Raw genomic sequence first — 22,669 nt, 5'->3', positions numbered from 1 at the left:
TAGAAATAGTTTTATATAATATTTGAATGGCCTTTTCTCACAAATCAGGTGCCATGTTTGGCAGTTGCAATGACATTTTTGTACAGATTGAGATTGGCCTTAGCGATGCTTCTCCACTTGCTTCCCTTTATGTTTTCTTTTCTTGACGTTTACAATCGGTATTGTGGGTGGGAGTTTCCCAGAATTGTTTTCGACATTTTCACTTTTTCTAAAATTCGAAGAGAATATCGCTTTTCGGTACTTTCAACAAATTTCCCAACTCCTTAATTTGAAAAGACAACTGACAGTTAACAAATATAAAAGATAACGTCAGCTTGATTAAAACAGGAAAAGCGAAAGGAATAACGACTTCAGAACCTGTTAATGCACTTGATTTTCTTCTTGATTAAATATTTAAAAATAACCGAATTGCTTGAGATTGCATATTAAAATCCAATGCGAGAGTTTCTTAATAATAATATAATAATTTTAATGTGATTCAGCCTTTTGCCGATTTAGCTCATCCGTCAGGTGGGCATTTTTTTTAAGTTAAAATTTTCAATTATTTAATTCAGGCTTTTACCGATTTTTCTTCCTAATCTCAAAGTGTGAGGGGAAATTAATAAGCATTATTGTTTGCACACATTTCTTCAAAATTCAAAAATAATTAAATGCAAATTCATGTTTTCAACACAAAAACAATCGCAATCAACTTTCAATACATTAAACAACCCTAAAGCCTGTCGTCAAATAATTATGCAATTGCCTTGCCATAAAAATATTATAATTCTCTGAGGCTCAATAAGCGACAAGTCCATACGTAAATATTTACGTTTGTTTGTTGTTCACAAATTATGAAATGCGTATTCCACAGCCAATTGGATATCAAAAACACACAAAGTTCTTCACTTGTGGACTTTCAATGCATTGCCTAACCGTCACGTCATTGTCATTTTAATGAACAAATTTGCGTGGTGCACATTAAGTATGTTACACTGTAGGTATATCTCTTATAACGCTGTCGTGTGTAAATTATTGTTCGACTGCATTTCGTATTTAACGTTCTACTTTGAATGTTTCATTTAATCTCACTCCCCAAACAGTTTGTAAACCAAATTGAACAGTTGTTACTGGATGTTGTTCTATAAATCAAAAGTTCAGCACATTAGAGAGAATAAAGATAGTAATTTTGACAATCAATCACTGAAAGTTTGCACAATCTTACTGGAAAATTAGTTTAACGGACCTTTTTGACGTTTGAATGACTGATTTTGGTCAGCTGTCTTGTATTCGATTCTACAATTTGTTTATATCAAGGACTAGCTGGCCCAGTCCGCTTTTCAGGCCCGGGCTTATGGTTTTTAATGCTTATTTTTTAAACATAATAATTCACAGATCTGGAAAGTGTCATAATTTTTATTATAAATAATGACTTGACTAAATAGAACTAAATACCCATGGTATAAATTTTAATAAAAGTTCACGTTCGTGTCGATTTAATGTGTTTAAAAAAAAAAACTGATCCTGACACCTGAGCCACAGGCTTTAATTTGAGAGTTAGAAACCTAAATATTCTTTTCAAATGAGCTGTAATTTGGAGTTTTCATTGTTTAGAAAGTCGTGATGAGTGCCATTTAGTTTTGTCCACCTTATAATTAAGAGCAGAATGAATAGTCAGAGTTAATTATTTTTTTTTTCTCCAATGCCATAACACATCACATTGAGCGTTAAAGTCCACAAAACGTCTAGGTTTTTGTATGTCCGTTTGTCCGCCAATCGGTAAACATCACTATCGGTAGATCTGGGAGGTACTGTTATATCTGTAAGATGGTACTCTACTCCCAAATACACGATTTTAGCCAATAGGTAAAATCAAGAGGTACCTTTATATGGGCGCCACTTCGAAATTTTAGGAAAAATTTTCTCTCATACTCCTTCACAAGCCAAATAAGTGTCAAGTCAATTGAAGAATGTGACCAAGACCCCGGAAATAACGAAATCGTGGGATACCTTCATATGAAGGTTATACCAAAACGTGGGGGTACATTAGCTTTGTCATTCCGTTTGTAACTCCTCGAAATATTCATAATAGAACCCACAAAGTAATATACTCCGGATCAGCGTCAAATTCTAAGACGATCTGGCGATGTCTGTCCGTCTGTCTGTTGTAATCACGCGGTCTTTCGAACAAATTGAGATAGAAGGCTAAAACTTTGCATACATGCAAAAATATACATCAGCATAAAATTCTATGACAATTTAGCGATGTCCGTCCGTCTGTCCGTCTGTGGAAATCATTCTAGCTTCCGAACGAATTGAAGTAGATTGTTAAAATTTTGCTCAAATATATGTTATGTAGGACATTTGGTATTGAAAATGAGCCATGTATGTTCTCGTTTTGGTATAGACCCCATATAACGGTACCTCCGGATATTCGGTATTTTGATGATTTTAGCGACATTATTCACCGAAATTGTTTCAAATTGGTATTTGAAATTCGTAATGGGTACTATAGCTTAAAATAGAAAATTGTCTGTGCAGGTCCACGTCTTCGTATAGCCCCTGAATATCGGTACCTCCCGATATTCGGTATTTCGATGATTTTAGCGGCATTATTCACCGGAATTCTTTTAAATTTGGTATTTGATGTTCGTAATGGATGCTACAGCCTATGACAGGAGGTTGTCTCTGCAGGTCCACGTCTTCGTATATCCCCCATATAACGGTACCTCCCTATATACGGTATTTCGATGATTTTAGCTACATTACCGGCGAAGCGCTTGCTTGAGGTTATCGACACTTTGGTATTTTTTAGTGCCAACCTGGCTTTCCAAAATACTCCAATAGTCCAACGGATTGCTATCCCGAGATTTTGGTGGCCATTGTGCGCTGGAAATGAAGCAAGGAACCTTATTTGTAACCATGAGTCCTGTTGGAATGTCCAAGGTCTGCGGCCAAAAAGTTTGCGTGCAGTCTGAAGTTAGTTGCAGTTTTTTTTATCACACCCTGTATACGTATAAAAGTATTTAATGTGGAAAGCGTGCATTCGCTTTCAGTTAAATCAGGTCGTTTTGTACTATAATGCATATCTCAAAACAGCAGGTCTCATACACGATATGAAAACTCTGGTCCAATAATATTCACGTCACAACCTGTGGTCACAACAGTTTGGCTTATTGGCTAACTTAAACAAAATAATGAAAACAAAACAAACAAGGAAGTTCAAGAATATGCGATATGCGTTGTCCCCCATTGTTAATGCGGAAAGTCACGAGTCTTGAATAATAAATTGTGCCGAACCCACTAGACATACAACAACTGTACAATATAAATTGTGTCGGAATGTAAACATTGGGACTTAATAAGAATCTAAAACGGAAAACATGACTCCTGACCCCTAAAAGTTTTGTAGTGTATAACATGTATATGTCGTGTACAAAGTGTATAACATATCTTCTGATAGTAACTCTGACATTACAACCCATATAGGTATGCTTCTTTACTTGCAACTACCTCTATCTTATACTACCTTGTCTTTTTTATACCCTCCACCATACATAGTATGGAGGGTATATTAAGTTCGTCATTCCGTTTGTAACTCATCGAAATAATAATTTTAGACCCAACACAGTATATATATTCTTGATCAGCGTAAAATTCTAAGACGATTTAGACCTTTCCGTCCGTCTGTCCGTCTGTTTTAATTACGCTACAGGCTAAATGAATTAAGATAGAAAGCTAACATTTTGCCCAGATCTCTTTTTTTTGTCTGCAGGCAGGTCAAGTTCGAAGATGGGCTATATCGGTCCACGATATCGTATAGCCCCCATATAACGTTACCCCCGACATCCGGTATTTTGATGATTTTAGCCACATTTTTCAATGAAATTGTATGAAAATTCACACAAGCAGTTCTCTAAGAGCACTTTATCTCTTGGCAGAGAACTATCTATATAGGTCCACGATATCGTATATCCCCCATGTATCGGTACCCCCCGATATTCGGTATTTTGATGATTTTAGCTACATTTTCTAATAGAATAGTCTGAAAATCCACACGAGGAGTTCTTTGTGGGCACTTTACCCATTGAAAGAGAATTCTTTATATAGGTCCACAATATAGTATATCCCCCATGTATCGGTACCCCCCGATATTCGGTATTTTGATGATTTTAGCTACATTTTCTAATAGAATAGTCTGAAAATCCACACGAGGAGTTCTTTGTTGGCACTTTACCCATTGAAAGAGAATTCTTTATATAGGTCCACAATATAGTATATCCCCCATGTATCGGTACCCCCCGATATTCGGTATTTTGATGATTTTAGCTACATTTTCTAATAGAATAGTCTGAAAATCCACACGAGGAGTTCTTTGTGGACACTTTACCCCCTGAAAGAGAATTCTCTATATAGGTCCACGATATCGTATATCCCCCATATAACGGAACCCCCCGATATTCGGTATTTTGATGATTTTATCCGCATTTTTCGACGGAATTGTCTAAAATTCTACACAAGGGGTTCCTTGTGAGCACTTTACTCCCTGAAAGGGAATTGTCTAAATAGGTCCAAAATATCGTATAAGCCCCATATAACGGTATTCCCCGATATTCGGGATTTTGATGATTTTAGCCACATTTTCCAATGGAATGTTCTGAAAATCGGCACTAGGAGTTCCTTGTGAGTACTTTATTCATTGAAAGAGAATTATCTATATAGGTCTACGATATCATATATTCCACATATAACAGATGATTTAAGCCACATTTTTCAACGGAATTGTCTGAAATTCTACACAAGGGGTAGATTTTAACAGAATGTTTAATTGATTTAATTTTTATTTTTTGAAAATGTCCTAATTCGTTCCAAATGGTCGGGCCGGGCCGGGCCGGGCCGGGCCGAACTTTGAATACCCTCCACCATTTGGAACGAATTAGGACATTTTCAAAAAATAAAAATTATATATATATCTATATATATAAAAGAAAGTTGTGTTAGTTACTACGCTTATAACTTGAGAACCGCTGGACTAATTTTAACGATTCATACAAATTCGGAATTGTCTCCTCTCCGAAAAGGATAATATCCAAAAAAATCGCGTAAAAATGTGTTATATTAACATTTTCATTTTGACTTTTGAAATGTACAATAGTAATGTTTTATTTTGCATAATTTTTTTCCATTTTGACTTACTTTTTTCTAATGTACATTTGTAGTGTTTTTTTATTTTTTTTTTTTTTGAATTCAAATATTAATACCAATTTATTTAATTGACTTGATTTCTTGAGAAATGAAATTGATGGCGAGTTACATGGAAGTGTAGTACCGAATTATGTGGTGGCGAAACGGAATAGATGATGTCGAAATAATTTAATGGAATCGAATTTTAAAATAGAAGTACATTCTATTGACAAACTATATAAGGATCTTTAAACAGTTTCTGTAAAAAATCAGCGAACAAGTTGAAGATTTTTTCAATGTGTTATTCTCCTTTTGTCACTTTTTTTTTTAAATTTGTATTATCTAATTGAATTCAGTAAATTTTTTGTGAACAAAATAAAGAATAATTTTTCACTATATACAATTTTTCACCAAAAAATTAAATAAGTGGGAAATACGATGTTAACTGACATCTACCTTTCAACTCCAGGGCCGACATCGTGGTTCAGCTGGAAGATGCGAACACATTTGAACAAACGAAAATTACCGAAAAACCCTAATGGGGCTCATTTCAAAGCGTGGAACTACTTCTTTCCTGTCACAATAATCCGTCCAATGTACAATCAGAAAAATACCAAATATAAAGGGTGGAAAATAGTAGAGCGAATGGGACTCTTAGTAAGAAAAGAATTTCTATCCTTGCAGAAATTCTTCCCAAACATTCGAGATACCTTTAATCGCTTTTGCAGGTCATGATATCGATCATAACTCACGGATAAGGGTACAACCCGATTCCATATTTATATAACCATCGTATGATTTAAGTTTTTTTTGGCGTCTTGGTCACTTTTTTAATATTTTGGACATTATTTGGCATATTTGTTTCTAAGGAGGTAGAAAACCTCTTCGCATAAAGTTTGAAATTTTCAGAGTGGGGCCCATTTTGGTCTTGACCATATTCATTAATTGATTTGGCTAAAAATTGTATTTATGCTACCCTGGGGTAGGGAACCATCATACAGATAATTGCCACACAGGAATTTATTTAAATAAAGTCCCCACAATGGAGTATCTCCAAGTCCACTTTCACATCTAATGTGTGGTCAGAAAAGAAAATTTTGTTTTCTATTGAATTTGTAACCCCCAAGAGAATATTGGTTGGGCCACATTTTGATATAACCCTTATATAAATGTATCCTTGATTTCAGCTGTGACCGTGGTCTTGGCCACGTTTTTCAACTAATTTGGCCATTATTTGCTGTATTTAGGCTACTTTGTGAGTAGAGAACCATCTTACAGAAAAATTTCAACATACGTAAATATTTTGGTACAGTCCCCAAGCCCGCCGATCTATAGTGATGTTTACCGATTGGCGGACAACAACGCGGGTATTGTTTAATCGTCATTGAATTTTACTATGAACAAGAACATAGACTTTTTGAGGACTCTAATGCGCAATTTGAGGTGATATGGTAATGGGTGTAAAAGCCTAAATAACTTTGACTATTCAGAAATTATTTTGCCCTCCTTCCATACTTATTTATTTCTATTTAGTCGAATCAATATTTATATTAAAATTTGTTCACTTTTATGAGGTAGATTTGTGAAATATTATGCTATGTAAAATTTGCATTAAAGACTAAAACTACGGGCCGGCAACGCGGACCGGGCCAGCTAGTATATATATATATATATATATATATATATATATATATATATATATATATATATTCACCATTCCTCACCATTTGGAAGGAATTTTAATAATTTTAATAATTTCGCTTAAATGAGAACCGTTAAATAAGGGGGCTACACGAAGACGAAGACCTGCATAGTCAATAGCTGTCATAGGTTGTAGTACCCAATACGAACTTCAAATACGATAATTGAAACAATTTCTGTGGACTGACATGGACCATTTACGAACTTAACCTTGCAACAGACAGACGGATCGTCCAGAATATTTATACATCGTTGGGTCTATCCAAAAGATGAGCTCTGAGGGAAAGAATTTTTATACAGAACAGATTTTCCTGAAAATTCCATGTATACTACAACATCGCCTGAAAGTAACATAGGCTATATAAATTTTCGAAATTCTACTTGGAACTGGAGATATAGCATCAGAATCAGAGGTACCTCACAAATATTTATATTTCATATGCACAAATCTATTGATCAATTACAGATACAGTCTTCAAATTGGAACAAAAATAAATTTGCTAAATTATATTGAAATCGGTTCAGATTTCGATAGAGCTCCCATATATTTAATATAAAATAATAAAATTTTAAATGTGTGACGGGATTTTATCAGAAAGAGAATGTGCCAAATTATATTGCAATCGGTTCAGATTTGTATATAGTTTCCATATATATTTTCGGCCGATTTTACATATTTCATACACCAAACACGATACGTATGTCCAATTCCAATGAAATTAGGCATGAGTGACTAAATTTGGTACAAAATTAAATTTGTCGTATTATATTCAAATCTGTTCAGATTTAGATATAATTCCCATAGATATTTTCGACCGATTTCGTTTATTTTATGCACCAAGCACGATATGTATGTTCGATTCCAATGAAATTCAGAATGAATGGCGGAATTTGGTTACAATAATAAATTTGTCAAATTAATTAGAACTCTGTTAAGATTTGGATATAGCTCCCATATATATTCTCGGCCGATCTAACATATTTGATGCACTGTATGATTTACCTCCACTTTCAATGAAATATGGAAGGTCTGGCGGAATTTTGTGTAAAAGTAAATTTTGACAAATTATATTGAAATCTTTTCAGATTGGGATATAATTTTATTAAGAAGCATTGACCCACAATGTCCTTGCAATAACATTAGTCTAACAGTAAAAAACTTCACAACAATTTAATACGATTAGTAGGGGGAAGTACGCTGCTACATCGAATTCACTAATTGCAACAGAAATACCACTCGACTTCAATTTAGCAAATTTATTTTTGTTCCAAATTCCAAGAGGAATAACAAAAATTTATATAGCCTATGTTACTTTCAGGCGATGTTGTAGTATACTTGGAAATTTGCAGGAAAATCTGTTCAGCGGTTTTCGAGTCCATAAATTACAAACACACAAACACAACAACTCTACAATATAAAGAAGAAATGGAAAACATGACTCCTAACCCCTAATATATATATATATATATATATATATATATCTGATTGTACCTCCACTTTCATATATATGTCCTGGAATTCTAAGTCAATTTAACGATGTCCGTCTGCTTAAATCAATCCACATTATTTGTCGCAGAGCTTTGAAATTTGACAAATTTGTAGCAGTTTGTGTTTGATCTGTTCCCTGGTACAATAAGGAGGTAGAACAGCTTAGTAAATCTGCAGAAATACAGCCCTGATGCTGTCAGAATTATTGAAAAATAATAGTCCACAAGTTGTTTTCATTTATTTCATATTTTTTGTTCATTTTTAAAATGAGTAAAATAGAGTGAAGTATGAAATGCCTAAGTGTTCTCTCGAAAATATGATCCTAAGTTTTCAACCTTTCAATTCCATGGCAGATCTGATTAATATTATTAATGCGCGCCCCGCAATTTTAGTTCTTTCAATCATTGATTTCGAAAAAAATGTATTTTTATTTTTCAAAACAACAAATACATGCACAAAATTGGCGGAAGCCGGGCACACTTAAAAAATGTAATCAGCTGCTAGCTCTACCTTACCTTTTTATTGTACCATGGTCTATTCCTAAACCGCAGGAATGTAAAAAAGTTTACTACGATAACCTTTTTCCTTTAAGGTTTTACATCCTGTGGCATATCATAGTCTATATAGGTCCACGTTCTCCTGTAGTCTCCATGATATTAAGTATTTTTACGATTTAGCCCACATTTTCTATCGGTTTTATATCATATTCGTTGTTTGTAGTTCATAATGGGCTCTACAACCGATGTAGCAGGGGTTCCACCCACTGTATTGTATTTTAAAATTTTAACTGCATACTTCAATCAATCTCACTGGCATTTGCAGATTGAATGTAAACATGTTGTAGATTCAAGTTATTTTATAAAGTTACTGAAGATTCCCATTGGACTACGATTTAGAAAATGTTCATGACGGATCCGAAATTCTGTCCAATTTTAAAAGTGAGCTGCTACCATCATCAATAACTATATTATATTATGTAAGTTAAACGGAACTAGTTCTGTGTCATTAGAAACAATAGTGTGTAAGTTGAAATTAATGTGTCCCATTTCCGTGTATAAGAAACCACGATCTCACATGAACAAAGATACATCTACACAGCTTTACTTTAATATTACAACCGCAGTGGATGACTTTAAAAGCATTGCAGGGACATGCAAGGAAGTGGGGCTGAGAAATTTTTGGTACATTTCTTATGGGAAAGTTAATTTTTTCCTAGTTTTCAAAATTCACACCAAAAAACAACATCAACACCACAAAACACCACCCCCCCCCCCCCCCCCCCTACACCACACAAACCTGAATTTGAAAATTGAAAATTACTCACTTCACGCATGAGTGTATGTATGTGAATATATACATTGATGACTCATAAAATGATTCCCAATTAATAAAAGCTTTAACTAAAATCAGGTTAAATCAATTGTTGTTCTTGTCAACAAATAAGCAAGCCGAGTTTGTCTGAATCGTTAAAATCAGATCAGTGGTTGTTGAGTTATAAGCGTATTAACTAACACAACTTTCTTTTATATATTATTGCAGATAAGTTAATCTAAACACATTACGTGTTTTTTTTTGAAATTAAAAAAAAAAAAAAAAAAAAAACATTACGAAGCAAATAGGAATTTTATACCCTACACCACAAGGGGGTCAGGGTATTATGTCTTTGTGCATTTGTTTGTAACAGGCAAAAGGAAACGAGATAGACCCATAGTTCCTTTTGATGATCTGCATAGAATCACATTTTGAGTCGATTTATGCATGTCCGTCCGTCTGTCCATGTATTTTTGCAAACAAAGTTCGCATTTATTGCCCTATCCAGATGAAATTTTGCACAAATCATTTATTTGGCCCAAGGACAATTTTTAGATATATCGGTCAAAATTTAGATATAGCTCCCATATATCTTCGTCCGATTTGCCTTTTATTGTGCACCAAACGTGTAACATCAGTACAAATAGTATGGAATTTTCCACGTACGATCAGGACCTGAAAATAATTATGCCATATTTGATCGAAATCGGTTCAGATATAGCTATAGCTCCCATATATATTGTTCATCCGATTTGCTATTTTTGTCCTCCACAGCCGTAATATGCACTTTGTAACGACAATATTTGAGGAAATATATCAAATACAGTTCAGAAATACATTTGTTCAGATTTGGATATAGATCCCATATATAAATGAAATTTGGCACTTACGGCCGAATTGAGTCTAGAAGCTAGTATGTCAAATTTGGTGAAGATCGGTTCAGATATAGCTATAGCTCCCATATATACTGTTCATCCAATTTTGTCATGTTTGTTAACCACAGCCGTAATATGCACTCCGTTACAACGATATTGAGGGAAATATATCAAATACAGCTCAGAAATATCTTTGCCAAATTTTATCGAGATCGGTTCCGATTTGGATATAGTTCCCATATATATTTTTATTCGATTTCAAATTAATTGTGCACCAAATGGGCAATACAAGTACGAATTTAAAAGATACAAATGCTTTGGCATATTTAGTCCTTTGAACTTTAAATTATAATTATAATCATAGCGTGTATGATTGTATTCTCCTATAAAATCTTTTAATTGTTATGCGCAGCTCTACTAAATTAGCAAAGTGGTTTAGGGTATCATAAAGTCGGCCCCGCCCGACTTTAAGGCTTTCTTTATTGTTTTTTTTTTTTTTTTTTTGCTTTTTTTACTAGACAATACACTTCCTACTTAAAAGCCACCATTACAAAACCGTCACAATCAATTTCAAAACTTATTTTTCATTTCATAACACTACGAATTGTTACGAATTAAGAGTAAGCACTTTCAGCTACATTTCTCAACACGCACACCTGTATATGTGAGTATAAACAAAATATAGCACTTTTACTAAAGTGCTTGCGCAATCAGTTGTATGTCAACCTTTTCTAACATGTCAAAAGAAATTATTATTGTAACGCAAAGTTTTAAAAGAGATAATTATGCAACTTTATACCTTTCAATATTTTTCCTATTTCCTATTTTCCTTCACGGCAACACATTGAAAGTTTTATATCAGTGTAAGATTGTGGCGACTACGATTTTCTAGGTAAATACGTATATTTTACATACGTCACTCTTGATGTATATTAAATTCATATTTTCTTCCAAATGTATTACGAAATCGGAATCAAGAGGCCTTTGCAAGGACTGAATATAAAAATTTGGTTCATAGCAAGTAAGCCACCCATGAAACAAATATAAGAATATGATTACCAAATTAATATTTGAGGAGTATAATAAAACACATATTGTACACGCGTACATACATCAATCCAAATGAGGACTGCCATAAAACAGAAACTTTAACTTATATGTTATTTTTCCAAAATAAACCAAAGTGAGATGTGATTATTATTCACAAAAGTTTATTGACACGATAGTGGGTAGGCAAAAAACTCATAAAAAGCGATATTTATTAGATCTGAACTAAAAAAGACGAAATATATGTGAATATGTTTTGGGTTTAAGTTTTTTAGGTAAAATATAAAAATCATGCATCATACAAACAAATTTGTATATTGTAATTAAGATATGTTTTCGATTATGGAAAGATTGTGAAAAATGAGCATATATGTGTGGTTGGTATCCACAAGTAAAATGTCAGGTTCATGTTGATAAAAGTGGCTCTAGCGTTTGGAGGGGCCCCCATATAACCAAACAAACTGATTTATCATAGTGATGGTTTCTGTTACAATTTCATTGTCAGAAAATAGAATTTTAAAAAGCTAAATAATTTAAAAAGAATCAAAACATAAACATGTTATGTTGAATGTAAGTGTTTAGATATTCCTTATAAAATTGGAATTGTGGTTCAGCGAAATTAATTTTGTATGTAAATTACTCACTAAACATTTTTATTGATAATACTCAGAACAGTCTGTGGTTAGAAGTTGGTGTCATATTAAAGCTTAAACTGGAATAAGAAAAAGATATATTTGCTTTCGGTAGTTATCAAATTGACGAAACCCTCCACCATGAGTAATATGATTGCTTCATATAAAATGCAAGTTTTATTTAATTAAAGTTTAAATGTATTTCATCTAATATTTCATAACCATTTAACCATTTTTCTCCAATACCGTAAAATCTGACCAAACGTTATCACCTGTTTGAACTTTCTTTCCGATTTCTCTGGTATATTTCGCTCAATTTATTTTGCATTGACTGGATGTTTGTGATCCATCAAAGTTTTTATCATTCTCCCCATTAACATTTCGGACGGAGTCATATTGCTGCTACTATTTGGTGTTGTGCAAAGTCGTAGAAGTATACTGGCTAACTCTTTCTTCAAATTCGGTGTCTTCACTATCTTCAAAAGACAGTTCTCTCCGCTTTTTCATTCGATGAAGGGTGGAAGTGTGCTTTGCGAAAATGGTAAATACCATTCTGTTTCATATATTCTTCAAATTCATCTGAAACAAAATTTCTACCTTTATCCGTCACTACGGTATTGGAATTCGTTATCTTGGCTTCCATACACTTTGAATGCGAATCTACTGCAATCAAAAAAATGTTTCTCAAAAATGGACCTACGTAATCTAGATGTAATCTAAAGCAAGACCGACTCTTTGGTTCTGCTTTTGCTCTGTTAACAACATTTCACACATCCTTTTGCTAATTTTCCAATATCTTTATCTAATACTGGCCACCAGTATTGCTGTTATGCCTTATTATTTCATGAAGTCCTTGTGGAATAATTACTCGCTCTCCCCACAACAAGCATTGACCATCAACTGAAAGTTCATTTACTCTTGTAGCGTAAGGTTTTAATTCTTCTGTATCTGTCAATAAACCATTGTACTTCCTTTGAATCTGCCACATCGTTTCTTGCTGCATGTGCTCTCCTCACCCTCTGTGCAATATAAAATGTTAAAATCCGGTGGAACAGTTGCATTATTCACCAAAGGTAATCTGCTAAGAGCATCTGCGTTTCGATTTTTCGCTATATCTCTGTAATTAATTTCGTATTGGTATGCTCCCATCATTAACGACCATCGCAACAATCTGGGTGAAATGTGTATGGAATTGGTTTAGCGAGGTTTAAAAGTCCAAGCAGCGGCTATTGATCTGTATAAATTGTAAAATTTCGGCCACACAAATACTGATGAAATTTATTTATTCCAAAAAAATTATGAGTGCCTCTTTGTCAAGCTGTGAATAATTTTTCCATGCAGGCTGCAACGTTCTTGAACCAAATTCTATTGGTACCTCTCTACCATCTGGCATTGCATATGCGAAAACTGCTCCAACTTCATATGGCGATGCGTCTCCGTCAATTGTCAATTCTGGCGAGTAATGAACTAATGCCTGTTCAGAGTTTAGAATCTGTTTTGCTTTATTAAAACTGGACCTCTGCTCACTACCCCATCTATAATTAGCATCTTACATCAGACCCGCGTCTTGTATGCGTTGAAGTGTGTCTTTTGTTCTTCACCACATTTCTTCAAATGGCGATCCACCAATCAAAATACCATCCAAAAAAACATAACTTGCCTGGAACATCACCTAATATACTTTCCACCAGCCTTTGAAAAATGCTTGGATTCCAAAAGGTCTCCTGGTTACTTCAAATAAACTCTTGTGTGTATTTAAAGTGAGAATTTTCGCCAATTCCTCATCAAATTTTACTTGCGTATACGCTCTATTAAGATATAGCCTTGAAACCCAATTACAGTTGGATACGGTTGCCAAAATTTCTTTATTTGTGGGAAGTGGGTATGTTTCATTACATAAAAATTGATTGACATTTATAGTCCCCACATATTCGTATAATCCCATCCGATTTCACCACTGGAACGATAGACGTCACCCACTCGCTGTACTTTATGGCTCGAATAATTTTGTCGTCATCATTTTTTAAAGCAGCTCCTAATCTTGCATTCAATGCAAATGGTACTGGGCGGGATTTATACAATATTGGCATACCTCCTCCCATTACGTTGAGCTTAACCTTTACTCCTGTATAGTCCCCAAGACTCTCATCAAGTACACTCTCGAATTTTGCAATTTGTTCTGGAACACTGGCATCGATGTTATTATAACTATTTATGATTGGTATACCCAAATCAATAAACCAATTTCTTCCAATCAAAGATGGACCTGATTCCACCAACAGGCATAAATCACCATTAAACTTAGTCGTGCTAACTGGGTCCAATACTCTTCCTACAATTGACAGTTTTTTTTTTATCATTTCCCCACGTCGTAAATTCACATCACTCTTTTCCAATGGCATCTCTCCAAAATATTCAGTAAATTTTTTCTGGCTCATAATGGAGTGACTTGCACCTGAATCGGTTTCCATTTTTACCAGTTGATTGTAAATGTTTACTTCTTGTTTAAACTTTTTTTATCTGGCATAAAACTGATAGAACATACTCCTTATTCTCGCCTTTTTGATTTGAAACTCGATTCACGTTAGAACGATGATGTTTTAGGTAATGTTCATGGTAAAGAATACAGGTAGTCGCATCAATACAGCTACTGGGACAAAGAACTGCCAAACCGATTTTGAAATTGAAAATATTGAATGAAGATTTATTGAAATTTTGTAAAAATTGTTGAGAGATGCTTCTTATAACAACCTCCGATTTGCGTCGTATAAGAAAACATATAAAAATCTACGTATTATTGATAAAACATTTTGAAAATCAATGTTCCCAAGCGTTGATGCATCTACTTGTATTCTTCTTCCATGGTAATGTTATGGTTTTTTCGCCTTTGTTTTGGTTATGCATGCTCTCTCTCTATGTGCCCCTGTTCTTACAGAAAAAAACACTGTTTGTTCTTAAAACGGCAAGTATCAGCTGTGTGATTACCATTATATCGAAAACACTTCTTAGTTTGTAATTCCTCGAAATACTCATGTCAGACCCACCAAAATATATATATTGTTGATCAGCGTATAATTCTAAGTCGATTTAGCGACGTCCGTCTGTCTGTTTGTTGTAATCACGCTATCTTTCGAACGAATTGAGATTGAAGGTTTAAATTTTGCACACATGTTTATTTTGCCAGTAGGCAGATTATATTAGGAAAATGGGTCATGTTGGTTCACGTCTTTATATAGCCTCCATATAACGGTACCTACCGACATTCGGTACTTTGATGATTTTGGCGACATTATCCGCCGGAATTGTTTCAAATTTGGCATTTAAAGTTCAAAATGGATAGTACCACCTAAGACAGAAAATTGTCTGTCCTAGTCTTCGTATAGCCTCCTATAACGGTACCTCCCTATATTCGGTATTATGACGATTTTAGCGTCATTAGTCACCGGAGTAGTTTAAAATTACGTATTTAGAGTTCGTAATGAGATACACTCTGTGACAGAAAATTGTCTACACAGGTCCAGGTCTTCGTATAGGCCCAATATATCAGTACCTCCCAATATTCGGTATTTTGACAATTTTAGTGTCATTACTCACAAATTACAAATTTACAGTTCGTAATGGATGCTACAGCCTGTGGCAGAAAATTGTCTATGCAGGTCCAGGTCTTCGTATAGCTCCGATATAACGGTACCTCCCAATATATGGTATTTTTATGATATTAGTTACATTATTCACCGTTCATTTCAAGTTTCGAATATGAATATTGTAATTTTCGTTTGCTACCAATCACAAACCAATCTGTCTCTCAGCATTTCATTTAAATCTTTAAAATCAGAATTCTGGTATATTTTACGAAGAACCGCTAAATATTCAGGAATTGATTCTTTTCCTTGCTGGTCTCGACTATAAAATGGAAATAGTTGTATTATGATATTTTCGTGTTGACAAAAATACTTTTGTAATAGTGTTATTGCTTTTTCAAAGGTAAACGCTTGATCTGTTATGTTTCCTGGTGTCGCAATTGACTTGACTTGAACATTGGCTATAAATAAGGGGAGGAACTACACTTACTATCACTTGCAAAGACGTGTTCTAACAAGACAATTGCCAAATTGGATGCTATTCGACCTTTGATTACGGTTCAAGTCTTCGAAATAGAAAATATCGGTCAGTATGGGGTCATATTTCTTGGCTTGATAAAAGATAGACAAACACAAGCTCCTTTACTTGATTGATTGATTTCGAACAATAACAAATATGTACATAATATAATAAAATTTAATTGTGATAATTTTAGATATATAAATAATTTCCTGTCCACTCTTGCATATTATTAATCAAATGTTTATTATCTCCATTATATCTCTTTTTTGCTGTCATTCGTCTATTGGATTTTCACGTCGGCGTCAAAAATGTTTCTTGTCTTCTTAAATAATTCGCCTTTAAGTTCCATTCTTTAACAACGAATAACATAATTAATTATACGTATGTTTTTAAGCATCGTAGGTTATTTTTCTATCGCCATTTAATTTCGGACGAGTTACCCAACTTGTCCTTCATTGTTTGACAGAGATACTTGAAACAATAGATTCGTTGAAATGTAATTCGGCACAATAGTTTTATGGTATTTAGGATCGTTTACTTAAAGCCCCCATATAACGGTATCTCCCGATTTTGCAGACACATTTCCTCGGATTTGTCTAAAAATTGGTATTTGAAATTCGTATTGGTTCCAGCTGCGATGGCGGAAGAGGGTACCTCCAGATATTCGGTGTTTATACGATTTATGCCACATTTTTCGGATTTTGTTTAAAATTCCAAATTTGTAGCTCATAATGGAGTTGTTGTTTCCACATAAGGTATTCGATGTTTAGAAGATCCTCGGAATCGTTTCGAATTTGGTGTTTGAGACCTGATAATTTTATTTAAAAACATTTTTTTTATCAAATGGTAGAAGGTTTTGAATGCTTGCTATTTGTTAAATATTAACTCTTAATCTGTAAAGCTCACATTGTTAATCTGTAGAGCTCACAACCATCCTATACAGGAGATACTGCACTCATGTCTTTATGTGAGATGAGATAGTAGTATCATAGGCATATTTTACGTTATTGAAAAAACTGTCATTGACTATCTTCTTGGGACCAGATTTATTTTGAATCCGGTGCGGAAAGCGTCACTGAGTTTTTACATTAGCACTGTGGTAAACTCCAAAGTCGCAAGTGTTTCAAAGTTGCAAAACTTTAAATTGTATTTGCTCTTGATAATATATTGGAAGATGTATTATTTTCCTTAAAGAAGGTCGCCGCAGGGAATAAACTCTTACCGCAGTCTTTCTTCATTTTAAACGATTTAATGGCAATTTCATTGTATAGTTAGTTAGACTCGCGGTCCATTGCATCGTCATTCGAAGTAATTTTTCATATAGTGTTTTTCTTAAAAACGACCCTCTATTCCTGTTATTGAAAACCTTTGATATCTTATACTATTTATTTCCATCTGCTTCTTTAATTTTATTATTTAATTCATGGACAAACCGAACTGAAGATGTTTGAAAGTGAAACAAAACACAAAACATGCATACGCTGTTGCCAAAAGACAGTAGCTAAAAATCAACCTCTTCATATTAGGAACCTAAATTCCCACCTACATTTGAAGGAAGTGGTTCCACTCGACGTAATGTTTTCACTTGTTTATTTGCATGAGTTCAAAAGAAGTCGTGTTGTGGAACATCCGATTTATTTCTTAATGTTGAAACCAATTATTCGAAAACAAATCTGTATAATTGTAATTAAAATTTCAAGTCCATAATTCCCACATTCTTACCAAAAATTAAGAGCCATCGATAGAACAAATTGCAAATGAAAAACGTAATCGTTTGTGAACCATGAATGATCTATCCAATAGCACGGCGTAGCGACGAAGTACAAAACGGTTGACGAAATCTCAAAATATATTTACGATTTGTTTACTTTTTGTTTTACCTTCGTACTGTAATTTCACTCACATTAATTGTTTTGACAAGTCGTCTTGGTAAAAAAACTTGTTGAAAACGAAACTTGTTCCCTATCCTTGACAAACAGAGTACCTATTGATGGTACCATGCATATAAGCATTACTAAGTTCAGCATTTGTCAATTCACACATGTAGTTTGGCGGTATAAAGGATTACTTTTTGGGAGAGGGGTCGAACTAAAAAAGTGACATTTAGTTCCTTTTTCTTATAAGACTTGTTTTTCCGAAAATTTTCTCCGTCTGTCTACGTACATAGGCAGTGTGTTCGTTTCCAATAATAAACAGAATATAAATTATTAAAAATAATACAAAACCGACCTCGTATCATGATTGTGTCATGTTTATACAGCATATTTGGAATCAAGCATCTTGGTGCAGGAGGTTTATTCCCTGAATAAAAAACATCATTTACTATTAATTTGAAAAACCTTTTAATACATCTACAGTCTGTTGGCTGGCCCAACACCTAAATATTTATTTGTCTGAGGCTGCTAAGTAAATTAATTAATGTCTCTCTTGTAAACATAACTAACTCATTACTTAAAGCATTGAGTTTAGTTTTGTTTTTATTTTGTAGTTAGTGTCGAATAGGCTACAGACTTTCGTGTTACGGGGTTTTTAAACCGCGAATTCAATAAAAACGAGCGTGATAAAACATACCATCGAAAGCGATGTGAGAAAATGCTTTACCGATTCGGGTACACATCCATAGAAAATCAGATGTACACAATACTTTTTGGTGGATGGTCTCTTTCGTTTTGCTTTTCAAGTTCATGTCGAAGCAAATCGTTCGTTTCTCACTTTCCCCTATGATGGAGGCAAATTGTTAATGGTATGTTGATGTGTTTACAGCTCGAAAGAAAACGAAACTGGTTCCGTATGCTTAATCGATTAGTATTCTGCAGTCGATGAAGACAGTACAAGCACTCCAAGCACTGTTAGTTGCAACATTTGAGCAACAAACTTTTGTAGGAATAGAGCGCAAATAGGTACCTTCCCACATTCACATATGCGTGTGTCTGTATACAAACATACGCTGACTGTTTTCATTTTTCGCTGTGAAATTTAAGCCTTTCAAATTACTTATCGGTTGCTTTGCTTTGGACATTTTATTTTAAATGTAACACTCTAATCTACATATAATGACTTTATGGTTTCAGTCACCACATTCACTTACAACACAATAGCCACTCAGCCCTTGTTATATTTTGGATACGCCGTTGTTCTTTTTTCTTTGTTAAAATATAAACGACACAGTATAGATATATTTTATTTATAATTTTTTCTTTTTTAAATAATGCCTTATTTTTTGTTTGCACAATTTATTTCACCAAAAATAAGTTTTGACAGTTTCACGACGGTTTCTCTACCAACGTTTTAAAGGTACGTGTGATCGCTTTAAGCCACAGATGTATACTGTTTAAGCTTTACGGCTAGTAACTGGTTTTTTCATGCTTCTTGTGTTTCGGCCAACGAAGTCAGTGGCCAAAGCAACCCATAAACTTGATGTGCGTGTATGTAACAGTGATGAGGCTTGGTAGTATGAGTACGGAACGCTAAAAATGTTGTACCGGCTGAATTTAATTAAATAAATTATGTACGACGTAGGTTGCTTGGTTGGTGTTAAGCCAATTTCGCACCTGATATTTGTAACGCCTGGATATAGTAATGGTATACCGTGATGTGAAATGCATTTAATTGCAAAGATTGATTTGCTTAAAAATATTTGAATAAACGTAATTTTGGATATGTGTGTTATCGGGTGTTTTAGTCATATTATTTATTTCAGCGCTTTAGTCATAATTTTGAACCAAATTTACAGTAAAATGGCAGTTTAATTTTCCATTGTGTAGGAAACTTCCTTGTGAAGAACTGTAAATATAAGTTCATGTTTTGGTATAGTCCCCGTTATATGGGGTACCACCAAATATTCAGTATTATACAATGGAATAATTTTAAAGTTGTTTTTTGGTGTTCCCAACAGTTATCATCTTCTCTTCACAAGAACATCATGTCTTCACGCAGCCCCCATAGAACTGACCTACCGATATTCGGTAGTTTGAGTTAGTAATGGGTATCACCTGTTATAAAGGTTCAAGGTTCATTTTGACAAATTTAGCCGCAATTTTCAACCACATTTTTTTTATTCTGACATAACTGCCTTTTACTATTTCCTTACTTATTATTATACCCTCCACCATACATAGTATGGAGGGTATATTAAGTTCGCCATTCCGTTTGTAACTCATCGAAATAATAATTTTAGACCCAAAAAGTATATATATTCTCGATCAGCGTAAAATTCTAAGACGATTTAGCCCTGTCATTCCGTCCTTCTGATAGGAATCAAACATTTTGCGCAGATCTGTATTTTGTTTGAAGGCAGGTCAAGTTCGAAGATGGGATATATCGGTCCACGATATCGTATAGCTCCCATATAAGGGTACCCCCCGATATTCGATATTTTGATGATTTTAGCCACATTTTTAATGGAATTGTCTGAAATTCCATAGAAGGGGTTCCTCGTGAGTACTTTACCCCCTAAAGGAGAATGTTTATATAGGTCCATGATATCGTATAGCCCACATACAACAGTACCCCCCGATATTCGGTATTTTTTTATTTTAGCCACATTTTTCAATGGAATTGTCTGAAATTCCACACAAGGAGTTCCTTGTGAGTAATTTAGCCCCTAAAAGAGAATTATTTATATAGGTCTACGATATCGTATAGCCCCCATATAACGGTACCTCCCGACATTCGGTATTTTGATGATTTTGGCGACATTATTCACCGGAATTGTTTCAGATTTGGTATTTAAAGTTCGTAAAGGATACTACAGCCAGAAAATCGTCTGTACAGGTGCACGTCTTCGTATAGCCCCCATATAACGGTACCTCCCTTTTTCGGTATTTTGATGATTTTGGCGATATTATTCACCGGAATTGTTTCATATTTGGCATTTGAAGTTCGTAATGGATACTACAGCCTATGACAGAAAATTGTCTATTTAGAGTTCGTACAGTCTGTGACACAACATATTTTATGCAGGTCTAGGTCTTCGTATAACCCCCATAAATCAGTACCACCTTATATTCGGTATTTTGACGATTTTAGGTACAATACTCAGCGAAATTGTTTGAGATGTCGTATTTGAAGTTCGTAATGAATGCTACAGCCTGTGAAAGAAAATTGTCTATGCAGGTCCAGGTCTTCGTGTAGCTCCGTAATATCGGTACCTTTGAAGATGCTACATTATACCCGTTTATAATATGGTAATGACTCATACCAAACAATGTCTAAATACCGGCTATATACGGTATTTTTCCAAGGATTTTCCAAATTCCTTCCAAATAGTGGAGGGTATTCAAAGTACGGCCCTGCCGAATTTACTGCTTTTTAACTTGTTAATTATTGAAAACTTTTTACACAATGTTGAAATCAGTTGCCTGGTGGAACTAAGTTATATAACACAATCAGTTATAACAAAAATGTTTCTTAGAACTTTAAAATTTTTTTCGATTTTTCTAATTGTGATAATTTTCGAATCTAAAATTGATAATTCTTACAGAAAATTTTCTGAAAAGAAGCGAAAATGTGTATGATTCCGCAGGATTTGTTCTTGGTAGATGTAATTTGGAAAATTCGTTTTGAAACTTGGCCAATTTCGGATAATTATGATATCAATTTAAAGTATAGTAAAGAAAGCGACGTTAATTACCACGCTAAAAAAACATAACAATATGCCAATCAAAATGTGAATAAAAATTATTGTTCTGATATACTTTCTGTTTTTCATCCTTTTAATGCTCCCGAGGTTTTTTCAATTTGACCCACAGTATTAAAATTTGTATTGTATTGGTGTTTTTTTTTTTTGAAAGTGTGTAAAAATAAATTAGTGCACAAGTGTGTCTTCGATCCTAAATGATGACCTTTCCCAAATTGTTGCCCTTTCAGTTGGAAAACGTGACTAGAATTGGTATCTCACATTACAACACTAAGACCTATATTGGGCATTTTTATTTCAAAATATGAAATTGTAGTCACTTCCAATGAAAGATGCTAATAAACCATTCAAAGCTACAAAAATTGCTGCATATTTTGAATCTATATCTATACAGAAGGAAAATGTTTGTATGTTTGTAATTTATGGACTCGAAACCGCTGAACAGATTTTCCTGAAAATTTGCATGTATATATATATAGGAGCTATTCGAAGACATGGACCTGCATAGACAATTTTTCCTATTACGAACTCTAAATATGAAATTTGTAACAACTCCGGTGAATAATGTCAAAATATTGAATATCGGGGAGTGCCATTGAATGTGAGTTATGCGATATCGTGGACCTATATAGAAATTCCTCTTTCAGGGGGTAAATAGCTTAGAAAGAAATTCTAGTATGGATTTTTAGATAAATCCAATGAAAAGTGT

The 22,669-nt window shown here is 34.1% G+C and overlaps 1 protein-coding gene across 2 annotated transcripts in view; it reads right to left on the bottom strand.

Moving 5' to 3' along the window:
• LOC101894235 (Chitin binding protein) overlaps positions 1-19,660 on the bottom strand; it is a 32,028-nt gene extending 12,368 nt beyond the window's left edge. The window contains exon 1 of one of the 2 annotated variants that reach the window (XM_005190973.4): positions 19,411-19,660. The gene's annotated coding sequence lies outside the window, so the exon portion shown is untranslated. Of the gene's footprint in view, positions 1-41; positions 267-19,410 lie in introns of those variants that run through there. The other variant, XM_059122843.1, reaches the window with a different exon arrangement.
• Positions 19,661-22,669: the final 3,009 nt, after the last annotated feature.

This window comes from Musca domestica, unplaced genomic scaffold (genome assembly GCF_030504385.1).
Source record: "Musca domestica strain aabys unplaced genomic scaffold, Musca_domestica.polishedcontigs.V.1.1 21, whole genome shotgun sequence".
NCBI classification, from domain to species: Eukaryota; Metazoa; Arthropoda; class Insecta; order Diptera; family Muscidae; genus Musca; species Musca domestica.
The sequence above is the reverse complement of the archived record's forward strand: the minus strand, read 5'-3'. Positions and strand labels throughout refer to the sequence as shown.